This window comes from Plecotus auritus (genome assembly GCF_963455305.1).
Source record: "Plecotus auritus genome assembly, chromosome: 3".
NCBI classification, from domain to species: domain Eukaryota; kingdom Metazoa; phylum Chordata; class Mammalia; order Chiroptera; family Vespertilionidae; genus Plecotus; species Plecotus auritus.
The window spans coordinates 37997485-38012176 of record NC_137772.1 but is presented as its reverse complement, the minus strand read 5'-3'; positions in this window follow the sequence as shown (position 1 = coordinate 38012176).

The following is a 14692-nucleotide window of genomic DNA, read 5'->3' as shown; positions in this document are numbered from 1 at the left end:
GCCTTTACTGGGAATATACTTGTACTTATCTTTATAGTAATTTATCAATCCATTTAAGAAATTGTCTAAATGAATAAGTGAAGGGATCAATAAGATTATAAATTATATTTTAAAAGGCTAGTCAGAGATTTATTTTACATATGAGGTATATCAGTCACAGCCTTTGACATTTAATAGATATTCAATAATTATTTGTTTAGGTAAATTGCCTCAAATTTCTCCAGGGATTAAAAAAAGCCCATGATTGTGTCCCTGTATACTAATTAATTTACAGTACCCACCTACATTTTATGGAAGAGTATATTTTCTCAGAGTCCGTAGTGATTGTTTTTATAATCCTTTGAGTTCATATTTCTAATAAGACTTTTGTCATGATGTGAAGGGATTAGTTATTATTATTGCACATCCAAATAAAAAAGCCAGTATTCTTTTTCTGTGATTACACATACAGAAAAATATTCACTACTTTGAGTGGATTAAAGATTAATTAAACATACATTTCCTAAAAATACACTTACTTGGTATTTTTTAAATTCAAGTCTGTGAATTCTAATAAACTCATTTTCCTTACATAAGAAATTGAATTAATAGATTATAAGCAAATGTGAAATACTCAAGAAACCTACCACCTTTTTGCATATTTATATTCCTAAAAGAGCAAATTTTTATGGTCAGACAAATTCAATCATAACCAACTGCATTTAAAATTACAGAGAAGTAATAGTATTTGATCACAATAGGAAATTAGATGCTTGGAATTGGATTTGTGGCCCTGACTTAGTCACCTCCAACCTTCCTGTGTGTGTCCCTTCATTAGTGAAATGATACCTGAAGACACACTGCTTACCATGGCCCTCGTAGGAGTATCTTAATATTCGGAATGTGCTTTTAGATCTTTGTTTTAAAATGTGCCGAAACCGGTTTGGCTCAGTGGATAGAGCGTTGGCCTGCGGACTGAGGGGTCCCAGGTTCGATTCCGGTCAAGGGCATGTACCTTGGTTGCGGGCACATCCCCAGTGGGAGGTGTGCAGGAGGCAGCTGATCGATGTTTCTCTCTCATCGATGTTTCTAACTCTCTATCCCTCTCCCTTCCTCTCTGTAAAATATCAATAAAATATATATTAAAAAAAATATATATATATATATTAAAATGTTTTAAGTGTGCAAAAATGTCATTATGATTGTAAAATATTTTATTCAGTCCTGCAAACACTGTATCTTAGCTTTGTATTACACATTTTTTCTCGTGAAGATTTATTTGATTTACTACATTTCAATAATTTCTTAGTGAAAAGTTCCATTTGTCTATTCTTTAGTCCACTAGATGTGTAAACTTAGTTTTTGTTGGGAGAGGGTCTTAGCCCTGGCACTGTTCACATTTAGGGCTGGGTGATTCTTTGTTATGGGGGGCAGTCTTATGCATTGAATGATGTTTACTAGCATCCTTGGCATGGATTCTCCAGATGCCAGCAATTACCAAAACAAACTTACGGTTGCCAGAAAGCAAGTAGGGCACAAGGGAGAAATGGACAAAAAATATAAAGGGGATTAAGAAGTACAAACGTCCAGTTATGAAATTGACAAGTCATAAGATATAATGTACAGCCCAACGAATATAGTCATAACTTTGTAATAACTTTGTAAGGTGAGAGAATGTTACTAAACTTATTATGGTCACTTTGTAAGGTATATAAATGTGGAATCATTATGTTGTGTGCCTAAAACTAATGTAGTACATGTTAACTACACTTTAATTAAAAAAAAAAAATCTCTGGACCTTACCTGGGGCATTTGAGAGCAACTACTTCAGTTTTATTTACATATTCAATGTTCACAGAAATATTTATTGTAAACCTCTAATTTATAATTACAATAATGAAATAATATCTCTTGTTTTAAAATAAAAATCAGCAACTAATAAAATATTTTATAAAAATATATTTTTTGTTTATATTCTCAAATATATAATTTTTTAAATGGTTCAGCATATTTAAAATGGAATTTGAACAAAAACAAAATCAACTTTTCCTTTCAAATAACTTTTTCAGAAGAGCATGTTTTTGGTCTTTGGCAAAAAAAAAAGTATCACTAATAATTATGACATCAAATTTGAAAGTCAGGTATTTAAAGCTTATAGAACAGTATACATTTAAAGTTTTATTTGTAACAAATAGTTTATGATTTTATAGTAAGTATGAATCAGGAAAACCATTACAATAGAATTCAATCATGTACCCGAACACACCCATACACATCAGCACATGCATTACATTATTCACCAGCAATTCAAACTCTATGGAGCAGAAACTATAATTGTCCCTGGAAACCACTGCCATAATAGCACTTTACCATTCTCCTATAGCCAAATACTTTCTCAGTAAAGTAGATCTCTCAATTCTAATAATCATATATTTACATATTCTGACCGTTCTTTTATTGTTTGAGAATGATTCATTACAAGAAGTACCTGTAACTATAAACAAAATTATTCTTTTTACTTTTTTATTGAAATTATTGGGTGATATTGGTCAATAAAATTATATTGTTTTTAGGTGTACAATTACATATTACCTGTGTATTTTATTGTGTGTTCACCACTCCAAGTCAAGTCTCCTCCCATCATCATTTATGCCCCTATATTCTCTTCTACTTTCTCCCCATTGCACTTTCCCTCTGGTAATCACCATACTGCTGTCTGTGTCTATGAAGTTTTTTTTGTGTGTGTGTGTTTTGAGTGTGTGTGTGTGTGTGTGCTTGATCCCTTCACCTTTACACCCGGTACCCAATCCCCCTTCCCTCTGAAAGCTGTCAGTCTGTTCTCTATGAATCTGTTTATATTTTGTTTGTTAGTTTATTTTGTCATTGGACTCCACATATAAGTGAAATCATATGATTCTTTTCTTTCTCTGACTGGCTTATTTCACTTAACAAATACTCTCCACATCCATCCATTTTGCAAAAGAAAGTAAGATTTCCTTGTTTTCTATAACCCAGTAATATTCCATTGTGTAAATGTACCACAGTTGTTGTTTTGTGTTGTTTGTTTTAGGCACTTATCTACTGATGGACATTTGGGCTGCTTCCAAATCTTGACTATTGTAAATAACACTGCAATAAATATAGGAGTCAATATATTCTTTCCAATTAGTGTTTTGGGTTTCTTCGGCTATATTCCCTGAAGTAGAAGCACTGGGTGATAGGCAGTTCCATATTTAATTTTTTTAGGTAACTGCATACTGCTTTCATACAATGCACCAATCTGCATTCCCACCAACAGTGCAAAAGGGTTCCCTTTTCTCCACATCCTTGCCAACATTTTTTTTAATTATTGCTGATAGCCACTGTGGTTTTAATTTACATTTTCTGATGGATTTTATTATTAAATTCTGCAGGCTTTTTGTTGTTTCAAACTCCCCAAACTTGTTTTGCCATTGCATTGTTATTCCTGGAGATTCCCTCCCCTTATATCCTAATTCAATTCTTCTACTTATGAAAATCCCACAAATCCTTAAGACTGGGTAAGATCTGATGTTAACCTTAAGAATATTCTACTGCCTGTTTTAGTCCTTATTTACCTTCTCTGCCAGGCCAAGGAGTTAATCGCACCTAATTAGGACTCAATTATATTTTATTGTTTTGTTCCTATAGTACATTTTCAACTAGATTTTAAGTGCATTGAGGGTAGACAACTGTCTTTGATGATTATAACCCAGAAATACTCAACATAGTGTGGGACCCATACAAATTCCCTCCTGGTATGTTCACTCTAATTTGGGAGGAAACGGAAACTATTCAGAAATTCTTGTGTGTTGTGCGGTTCTACTTAATCATGCATTAGAATTTAGAGAAGTGAGAACTCAGTGAGGACTGCAGCAATAAAACAAAGCTGCAAGAAAACATCGCTGACCTGTATTGTGCAAGAATGTCTTCTGTTCAGGTAATTAGAGGAAAGAACAATTTCTGTATTTACACAGAAGAAAAAGTAAGAGTGTTTAGGTATGTGGAATGGACGTTTCTTGAAAAATACCCTTTGAATATAGGACTTAAGTGTGCAACTCTGGGTGGATTTGGTGTGATCAGTTTAAGAAGGGCTGATTGCAAGAGTAGCAAGAAGGGAATAAAGGAAAAGAAGGCATGGAATTACCAAGAAAGGGGCCCACCAGCAGAAGATTTCAGAAATACCTGATAAAGTTCATATCCTGAAAGTTAAAGAATCATCTAACAGCCCAGAGTTGCACACTTTATCTATTTTATAGTAGCTCTCTTCCTTATTGTATGTGTTGCTGCAGTGGAAATTTAGCTAAAACACACCAATAATGTTAGTGACGAAATGTCATCAGAATATTACCGATGTTTGGACCCTGGTTTAGCAACCTCAATACTTGAGTTCTGGCTAAAAAAGAATTCAGAGTTAAGACTCAAATACAAGCAAAAGTTTATTTAGAAAGTCACAGAGGTAGAAAAAGTGTAATGTGAAAGAAGTGAGCCATCTGGGCTGTGGGGGCTCAGGAAACAAGTTACAGAGGCAGAAGAAGGGCCCTTGGAATTAGGGGAAAAGCAGAGCAAAGAAAACTAGCCTGGGAGAATGAGAGGGAGAAAGGCATATAGTCATGCTCCATAGAGAAAGAGCTTGCATTGGGTCCTGCATCCTGGGAGTTTTATTGCTCTCTAAAGGTAGGCATCTTAGGAGAGGTCTCAGGGCGGAGATCTCAACAGCATATTCATCAGCTCCCAGGCTGTGTCCTTTTCAGGGTCATAATCTCCACTGATTGGTCCACACCCGGGCAGGAGGCCATGATTTATTGTAGCTGCTTCAGATGTCAGCCAAGGGGTTGCCCCACCTGTCCTTACTGCTTTTATGGGCCTGGAGCTGAAATAAAACTGAAGCCTAGATGTTAACTCTAGTTTGACCAAAACTCTTATCTCTGTGGTCAACAAGCTAGAGGCTTTGTTCCTAAGATATGAGGGTCAGAACCTCATTTTCTTGAGGGCTTAATGCTTAAGTGAGTGGTTATGCAAGTGCTTGTATGGGAGTCATATGAGACTATTATCTGGCTCATTGTTCCTCCCCTAAGGAGATCTACCACATGACCAATTACATACTAGAGGAGGGAAGGTCAGGGGAGGGTCTGAACATCATGATTATGGATACAAAGGTTCAATGATCTAAACTACATGACCAGGGATATGCTAGGGAAGAAAATGTCACCCTGGGGGCAAGGTCCTTGTTTTACCAGTTTTACCCAATGCTAGGTACCCAGGGCTAGGTATCCAGGGCTCTCCACTCTGGTGGCATTCCATACCTGGCTTATGTTTCCTACTCTGCTCATGCCTGCTTAACTGCCTACTACAGTATCTCCTTGTAGACAGCTTATACTCTCCTCTTTTTCTGCTAGGATGCTGCCTATATCATACCAGGTATTAAATATTTCATTAAATATTTCAAATATAGCCCTTGCATAAAGCTGACACCCTATCAGCTCAGCTTTTTTTCTAATATATATCATCACTCATAAATAATCAACAAAATAAAATGTATTTTTATTCATACATGGAAAAAATTGTCAAAATATTCTCCCTCAGGTATGTTATTCACATAAACTAAATGCTGATTCATCATGTACACATCTTGGGGCAAATTGATTTTGTTCATTTTTAGAATAAAATACCTTTTCCTACACATCTGGAGAGTAACTGCTCTTTGTTGTATAGCAATGATATTTCGCCACTTCCAACAGTATCATTTAATAGAGGAATTTTTATGAATAGCTCTTTCTGATTTCTCCCTGAGCATAATATTTCTGTTAACTTAGTGGCTGGCTTTACAAGATTCTAGGTAATAGAGGGCCTTGTACTTGCTCTTGATAAGAAAAGTGTAAATTTGAATGATGCCTGATTTCTGTTTTCTCTCTCCTACACTTAATGAAAAACAACCAACTTGGTTTTGTAAATAATGTGCTAAACTTGTGATAAAAGAATATGCAAGCCATTGGTTTAGTGCTAAGGACAGTGCATTTTAATAATGAGGTCAATGTATCAATGACATCAGAGATAATTTAATAAAATTAATAGCAGACCATATGTTAGACACTAGGTCAAATGAATCAGGAGTCCAATAAAATCTGTTTTTCTCATATTTATGATGCTTTTGTGCATAATCTTTTGTTTTGTTGCTTATGAGGAACCATTATATTTCGATATCACTTGTCAGTGGACATACAGATTCACATTTTATTCAGTTCTGGAAGGAATTTATCATTTTTATGTTTGTGATGTTTTACAGAGTTTTGGTACTTGTGATACAGCTTTTGTCATTGCTTTTATTCATCATGGATCCATTTTCAGCCACTCATTCAATTCTTATGAGTAAAATATATAGTTCAACATAATAGTAAAAAAGATATCAAAGTTAACAAACAATAGTACACAAATCACACAGTAATGTATGTCTTAAAGCAAATTACATATTGTTCAAATGGAATATTATCTAAAACAAATCAAATACTGCAGAACTTGCAGTACATGGTCTACCTTAAGGTGATGGTTATTAAGAATATAACCAAAATAACACATACACAACTATGTTTTACAGCCTTTCAATGTTAAATAACAAAAGTACCATCACGGCCAAAACCGGTTTGGCTCGGTGGATAGAGCGTCGGCCTGAGGACAGAGGGGTCCCAGGTTCGATTCCGGTCAAGGGCACGTAACTTGTTTGCGGGCACATGCCAGTGGGAGGTGTGCAGGAGGCAGCTGATCGATGTTTCTCTCTCATCGATGTTTCTAACTCTCTATCCCTCTTCCTTCCTCTCTGTAAAAAATCAATAAAATATATTTTAAAAAAAAGTACCATCACGTTTTACATATTTTGAGAGACATTACTGTGGAATAAAAGGTGACAGAAAAATGAAAAATGATCAATATTTTATCCAATGCAGGAAAATTAATTGAGCAAGGAGAGAGATAAGTGTTTTTATTTGTTTGGTGTGTGCTTATTTGCTTTTTATAGAAAGAACTAAAAAATGAGTTGAGAAAAAGTGACAGATTGTTTGAAAGATGATAAAAAATTTTATCTTGCCGAAACCGGTTTGGCTCAGTGGATAGAGCGTCGGCCTGCGGACTGAAGGGTCCCGGGTTCGATTCCGGTCAAGGGCATGTACCTTGGTTGCGGGCACATCCCCAGTGGGGGGTGTGCAGGAGGCAGCTGGTCGATGTTTCTCTCTCATCGATGTTTCTAGATCTCTATCCCTCTCCCTTCCTCTCTGTAAAAAAATCAATAAAAATATATATTTAAAAAAATTATCTTATTCCTGTACACTCTCATTCACTAAGTGGCTTTGCTGCTCCTCTTCATTAAAAAGTAGAGTCTGGTCCTGGCTGAATAGCTCAATTGGTTACAGCGTCATCCTGATACACCAAGGCTACGAGTATGATCTCCAGTTAGGGCACGTACAAGAATCGACCAAAGAATGCATATAAATGAAACAACAAACTGATGTTCTCTCTCTCTCTCTCTCTCTCTCTCTCTCTCTCTCTCTCTCTCTCTCTCTCTCTCTCTCCCCCCCCTTATTTTTTCCTTTCTGTCTTTGAAAGTCAATAAAAAAAGATGTAGAGTCCATTTTCCCAACCTTTGTTCTGGGCTGGCATTGTGACTTGCTTTGACCAATGAAATATAATGGATATAAATGCTGTGTGAGCTCAAAGCATAGGCTTCAAAATTCTCTGCAGCTTCAGTGTTGTGCTCGTTCAGCACAGTGCCACGAAGGCAAGAAAAGCAGTCTAGCCTGTGAGGGAATAAATGACATGGAACTGAGACAAGCCAACCCAGCTCAGGCCCCCTAAAACAGCCAGCCCCTTGGTGAGCCAAAGACAACCGTAGAAAAGACCTGAACAGAAATGGCCCATCCATGTCCAGTGCAAATTGCTGAACCTTGATAGAGCATATACAATGAAACAGATAGATTTACAAATCCTATCCAATAAAAGGGTAGTATGCAAATTGACCATCACTCCAACACACAAGATGGCTGCTCCCATGTGGTCAAAGATGGCTACCTCCATGTGGACACAGATGGCCACCACAAGATGGCAAGCAGGGGAGGGCAGTTGTGGGTGACCGGGACAGCAGGGGAGGATAGGAGAGGGACCAGGCCTGGGAGGAACAGCAGTTGGGGGCAATCAGGCCTGCAGGGGAGAGCAATTAGGGACAATTAGGCTGGCAGTGGAGCAGTTAGGCATCGATCAGGCTGGCAGGGGAGTGGTTAGGGGGTGATCAGGCTGGCAGACAGAAGCAGTTAGGGGCAATCAGGCAGGCAGGCAGGTAAGTGGTTGGGAGCTAGCAATCCTGGATTGTGAGAGGGATGTCCCAGGTTGGAGACAGTGCAGGCTGGGCTGAGGGACACCCCCCTCTGTGCATGAATTTCATGCACTGGGCCTCTAGTAAATAAATAAAAGAAGAAACCACTTTTGTTCTAAATTTCCTAAGGAGAAAATAGGATGAGAAAGAAACTCAGATGCAAAGCAAATACAAACTTTTATTATTATTATTATTATTATTATTATTATTATTAATGAGGAAAACCATTAAAGTAAAGCAAGGACAAAGAGGCCAGAGCTGAGAATGAAAGAAAATTTTGGATTTTTTTCTACCGTAGTGCACCAAACTGGTATGAAACAATAAATATCCTTGGCTCTGGAGTAAAGGGAACCCAGCAACAAGTGCCTGCCTGGATTTCAGAATTGCTGTGGACCACTGGTGGCTATGTGTCTGCTATTTTACTCTTTTTGAACAGGAGAGCCTATTGTGATTATGATTTTTCTGTGTCAACATTTTATGTTGGATATGTAGTTTTTAGTTATATGTCTGGATAAAAAGAGGTCACAGTCAAGAAAGTGTGCTTGAAGAAAGGTATTCTAGGTGCTTCATCCACATCCAAATCTGATTTAGATAACGAGGTGATATATAATTTTAATGTATTTTTATTTATTTCATGGAGGAAGGGAGAGGGAGAAAGAGATAGAAACATCAATGATGAGAGAGAATCATTGATGGGCTGCCTCCTGCACACCTCCTACTGGGTATTGAGCCCACAAGTCAGGCATGTGCCCTGACTGGGAATCAAACCATGACCTCCTGTTTCATAGGTCAATGCTCAACCACTGAGCCATGCTGGCATGGCAACAGGGTGATACTTGGGAGATAGTTTTGGAGTATATGTTATATCTAGAAAGAATATGAATTATTGTGGAAAAGTTGTGGGATTTGGGTAGATTTGCAAAGATGACTCTTTGTAATTTTATCAATATGCCTCCACTGTGATTTTAGATAATCACAACCAATTATATTTTATTCAATTACTTTCTTCAATGTTAATACATGTCCTAAGTATGATCTCCTGTAGCCAAAATATATAATATTTTTAAATGCCTTACTTTTCTGTGAGAGCACAATATTCCACTGGCAATATTGAAGTAGATACTGGATTAAATTGAATATACCATACTCCAGAAAACTGATGTCCTTCAAGCTTTGAGCTGCATAACTTTCCCTTACCATATTTCTTCCTGAATAAGATAGAAAAGCATTTAATTTCCCTTTCTTTTAAAATAGGATTGAGAGTAAACTAAGATTTCCTTCAGCAACCTCTAGAGTTGCTTTTTATTCATAGTAGGCAAAGAAATAGTTAGAAACACTACTTGTGAAAAATGATAACAATTATGTTCACTTTTCTACATTGAGATTGGCAATATATATTCAGTTCTGACAGTCTGCATCTTTTGAATATGTGTGGAATTGCATACATCTACATTTTGTTCCAAATTGTGAGCTGCATTATCTCAGTCACTTTTACATTGGCTATAGGCATGCCAAGACTTCTTTTTCGGGATGGGACATTATTCCCTAGACAGCGTCCTGAATGTCAAGGTTGCCTGAATTAATTTTAGAGCAAAGTGAAAGACTTTATCCTGTGGAACTTTGTAGAGTGTATTTCTAATGATTTGACTCTCTTGACCTCCAGAAACAAATAAAAAAAAAAAGCTCCATCATGATCATGATTCAATAAACAGGAGCAAAAGAATAATTATGATGATGATGCACACATGTAAATATTCAGCATATATATATATGTATATATATATATATATATATATATATATATATATATATATATATACATATATATATATGCTGTATTTTCTCTACATTAATTTTAGTCTTGTGATGATAGAGTATCATATATAAGAAAATTTGACTAATAATACATATTGCACACTAAAAGCCTCTTTGCCAGGAATATAGCATACATTATTCATTTAATTCCCTACATAAATCTGTAAGGTAAATATTGCAGCCTATGGATAAGAATGCCAACTTTACAGACTTTGAAAATAAATTGCCCAACTTTACCTAGTTATGCTTGAAGTTGTTTGTTTGTTTAGCTCCCAAAATCACTCTCTGTTCTCTACTTACCAAGCTTAATTTCTGATTACTATGCTTGATTTTTTAGATATGTATTCCTTTGTTGTTACATATTACAGAATGTGTCCCTACAGAACTGAAGTGCTCAGAATAAGGGCGAGTGTGGTAAGTAGATGCTGGTCCCCCAAAGTTCACCCTTTCAGTGTCTACCCCACACTCCCCTTGAGTGTGGGCGGGACCTGTGAAAACACTGAAAGGTAGTCCCTTCTGTGATGCTGCTGCACTGTGTAAGTCCCTATCATAGCTGCTTTTTAAAAATATATATATATTTTATTGATTTTTTACAGAGGGGAAGGGAGTGGGATTGAGAGTTAGAAACATCAATGAGAGAGAAACATTGATCAGCTGCCTCCTGCACACTCCCTACTGGGGATGTGTCCGCAACCAAGGTACATGCCCTTGACCCGAATCAAACTTGCGACCCTTCAGTCCGCAGGCCGATGCTCTATCCACTGAGCCAAACTGGTTTGGGCTGTGCTGCTGCTTTGAAGAAGTGTGCCTGCTTGTGAGAGGGTCACATGGCTAGGACCTGAGAGGGGTCTCTCCTAGCTGAGAGTAATGCCCTGCTGAGAACTCACTAGCCAAATGGGATGTCTGTTCTTCACTCACCAGGAGCTGGATTCTGCCAGCAGAATTTAGGAGTGAACCTTGAGCCAGAGATGAGACCCCAGATCAAGCTGATGTCTTGGTTTTGGGTTTTTAGTCTGTTGAAACACAGAACAGAGGTACCAGCTAATCTCTGCTTATAATTCTCATTCATAGAAAGTAAGATGATAATTGTTTCTGTTTGTTTTTAGCTGCTGGTAGTTTGTTACTCAGCAATAGAAAACTAGCACAGCAATTTCATTTCCCTCCCTCCCTGCCTCTCTCTCTCTCTTTCATTCTTTCCATCCTCTTAAAAATACATATAATGTCCCACTACCTGGTTTGTCTCAGCAGATAGAGCTTGCCCTGTTAAAGGGTTCTGGGTTCAATTCCAGCCAAGGGTACTGTAAGGTTTGAGGCACAGGAAACGGGAGTCGGAGACTAAGGCATGTTAAAGAGGAGGTTTATTCCGCACTAACGAGTGAGATTCATTACGGAGGAGGTAGAAAAACCAGGATTAGAGGAGAAGGAGGAGAAGAAGGACCCAGCCAGGCTGACTCGCAGACTGGGGAGACAGCAACACGTGCAGCGGTGAACACGCCTTTTGAGGGGAGGAACAGAAAGGGGTAGGGCCCAGGGCAGAATGGGAAGGGGTGGGGCCCAGGGCACTCGCACACGCTGATTGATGGTTCAATGTCTCAGGGATGTCCTGGTGGCAGACGCTGGTTACGTCATAACTCCGCCCACCAGTTGGGGGAAGGGAGAATCTATCAGGTACATGCCCAGGTTTCAGGCTTGATCCCCAGTAGGAGGCATGCAGGAAGCAGCCAATCAATGATTCTCTCTCATCATTGATGTTTCTTTCTCTTCCTCTCCCTTCCTCTCTGAAATCAATAAAAATATATTTAAAAAAATACATATAGTGTCTAGAAAAATGGCATGCATGCTAGAATACTTTAGATACTCAAACCTTTTTACCATGTGTCACTAAGGTTGGAAGTCTCTTTGACCAAATCAAAGGAATTGTTAATTTTCATATATTGATACTAATTTTTGGACTAAAATATCAAAGCCCTACTTAAATCCCCAATTTGTCCTTACCCTTTTTTCATATTCATAAACTGAAGGGACTCTAGCTATAAGAGTGGGGACAGGAAGACAAATTGGATACATGAGCATCATGATGTCCATGAGAATGAGTTGTCACTGGTGATTTTTAGCAGCAGGAGGTGAAAAAAGAAGTAGAGTAAATGAGGGAAAAAGATAGGAAAAACCTAACAAGTGGAAAACATTAAAGATGGATTTGAAAGTTTCAGGTTCCAGGATTAAGTTATTTTTATTTCCATTACCTTGAGGATGGAATGTTTTCTAAAGATATTGTTCCTATATCAGAAACCTCAAAGCAACATCTGCATCACAGAGATAAAATTATAGGTAAGAAATTCGCGTCTAGGGAGCAGTGAACTATTCCGTTTGGGGCTGGTTGAGCTTGAAATAGATTTCAGAAAATGAGGTCCCATTCCTTACTTTGTAATTAGAAATAATTTATACACAGCTATTAAAAATACACAAAACCACATCTTTTAATTGCCTTCTACTTTGCCCAATATCCATAAAATATTACAACTTAATTCTGCATTCCTGACTTACCCTTTAATACCCTTCCAATATATATCATGAGCAAAATGAGATAATTACTACAATACACCCAGGAGAATATTTTCTTCAACAATTTTATGTTTTGAGTTCTCTGTGTTTTGCCATTGTGGCTCACACCTGCAGATGAAAACACAAGGAAATTGCTGTCTTGATATTACTTCTGAATGTTGTGAGCTGTTTAAATCAAAGTTTGACATTCTAAGCTGTTTAATTCTCTCAAGGGAAACAGTTTTCCCTGTTGAGAAGCTTCAAAAGTAAACCTCCACATCCCAAGTCTTTTTGAAACAAATCCAGAGCTTTTATAAGATTATTTTGGGATACCTTTGCACTTGTATGGAGATAATGAATACAATGTTTAAATAAGGGCCTCAGGCAAGGATTATAGCCCAAAGCTTGTATTTGTTCTGTATTTAGAAAACATCAAAAAAGCAGGTTTACTATAGGAATGCCTTCTTTAACCAATAGCTATACATTCCTAAGAAAGGTATAATTTTGGGTTATACATTAACAATTCATTCAAATTAAAACATGATTATTATATACATTTTCCCTTTGTTGCTTATTGATCTTTAATTTCCAGAGTTCATTCATAATGCTATATCATATTTGCATATTGTTTTTGATATTTATTATAGTTATTTTACAAATTGGGAAACTAAAACTCAGCATAGTGAAATGACTGATCCATGATATAAAAGATGTAAATGATAAATATAAAATTAAATTATCAGTTTGATCTCAGTTATAAACTCTACTTCTCAAGATTCTATCTGTTAAGTCAAGAATAAGGGATGGAGTTATATCAAGTACTTTATCTTTTTGCAAGTATTGGGATAATAATTAATATAGAAAGAACTATATGAACACTTTTATTCCAGGGATTTCAGGAACATAAGAATTAGGGTAGGTAAATGTGGAAATTATCATATTGGAAATTAATAATAAAGGAATTTTTGAAATGCCTTCATTTTATTAAAAATCGTTGAGACATTATTATAGTTTTGAGAGTTCAGTTTAAGATATTCTTGCAATATATTAAACTGATTATTCAGTGCAAAAATAATAACAGGCACTCTTCTACTTTTTATATATTAATAAGCCTTTTTATCCTCACAACGATCATATAAATAGGAAATTATTATCTATATTGAATAGTCAAAGAAACTGAGGAACTGAGAGTTTTAGTAATTTGCCTGAGATCTCCCAGCCAGTAAAGGTGGCCAAGATTTCCACTTAGGCAACTTCACATGTGAGCTATTGATTTAATCAACCACATTTCTCTTTAATAGATTATGCCATAGGAAATTGACAATATGCAATCATGTTCACATATAAAAACAACAATTCCCTATGGCTGAAATGATTATTATACTAATTATTATTGCCATTATTTTCCAGTGTTAAATGAAAAGCTGCTGTTTACTTTCTCTCTGTATTATAGCATTTAAAATTCAAGTATAAAATGTAGTGCATTTTTAAAATGTATATATATATTGATTTCAGAGAAATCAATATATATATATATATATATATATATTGATTGAAGCGAGAGATAGAAACATCAATGATGAGAGAGAATCATTGATTGGGTGCCTCCTGCAGGCCACCCCTGGGTCTTGAGCCCACAACCCAGGCATGTGCCCTGACCTGGAATTGAACCGTGACCTCCTGGTTCATAGATCTATGCTCAACCACTGAGCCACTGTGGCGGAGCAAATGTAGTGCATTTTTTTATTTAATTTATCATTAGTTTAATTATAGTAAATTAGATATAGGTCATACTATTAGTCAACTCAAGCTATAATTCAGTTATCACTTTTATATCATGTAGGATTTTCTGTTATTAGTATATACTCATGCTCCTGTGAAGTCTCTTCCCCGCCCCCCCACCATTTCTGTATATGCAAATAAAATAATGCTTCTGCAAATTTAAATATAAACATATTATGAATTCTTAGTGTTTCAGAC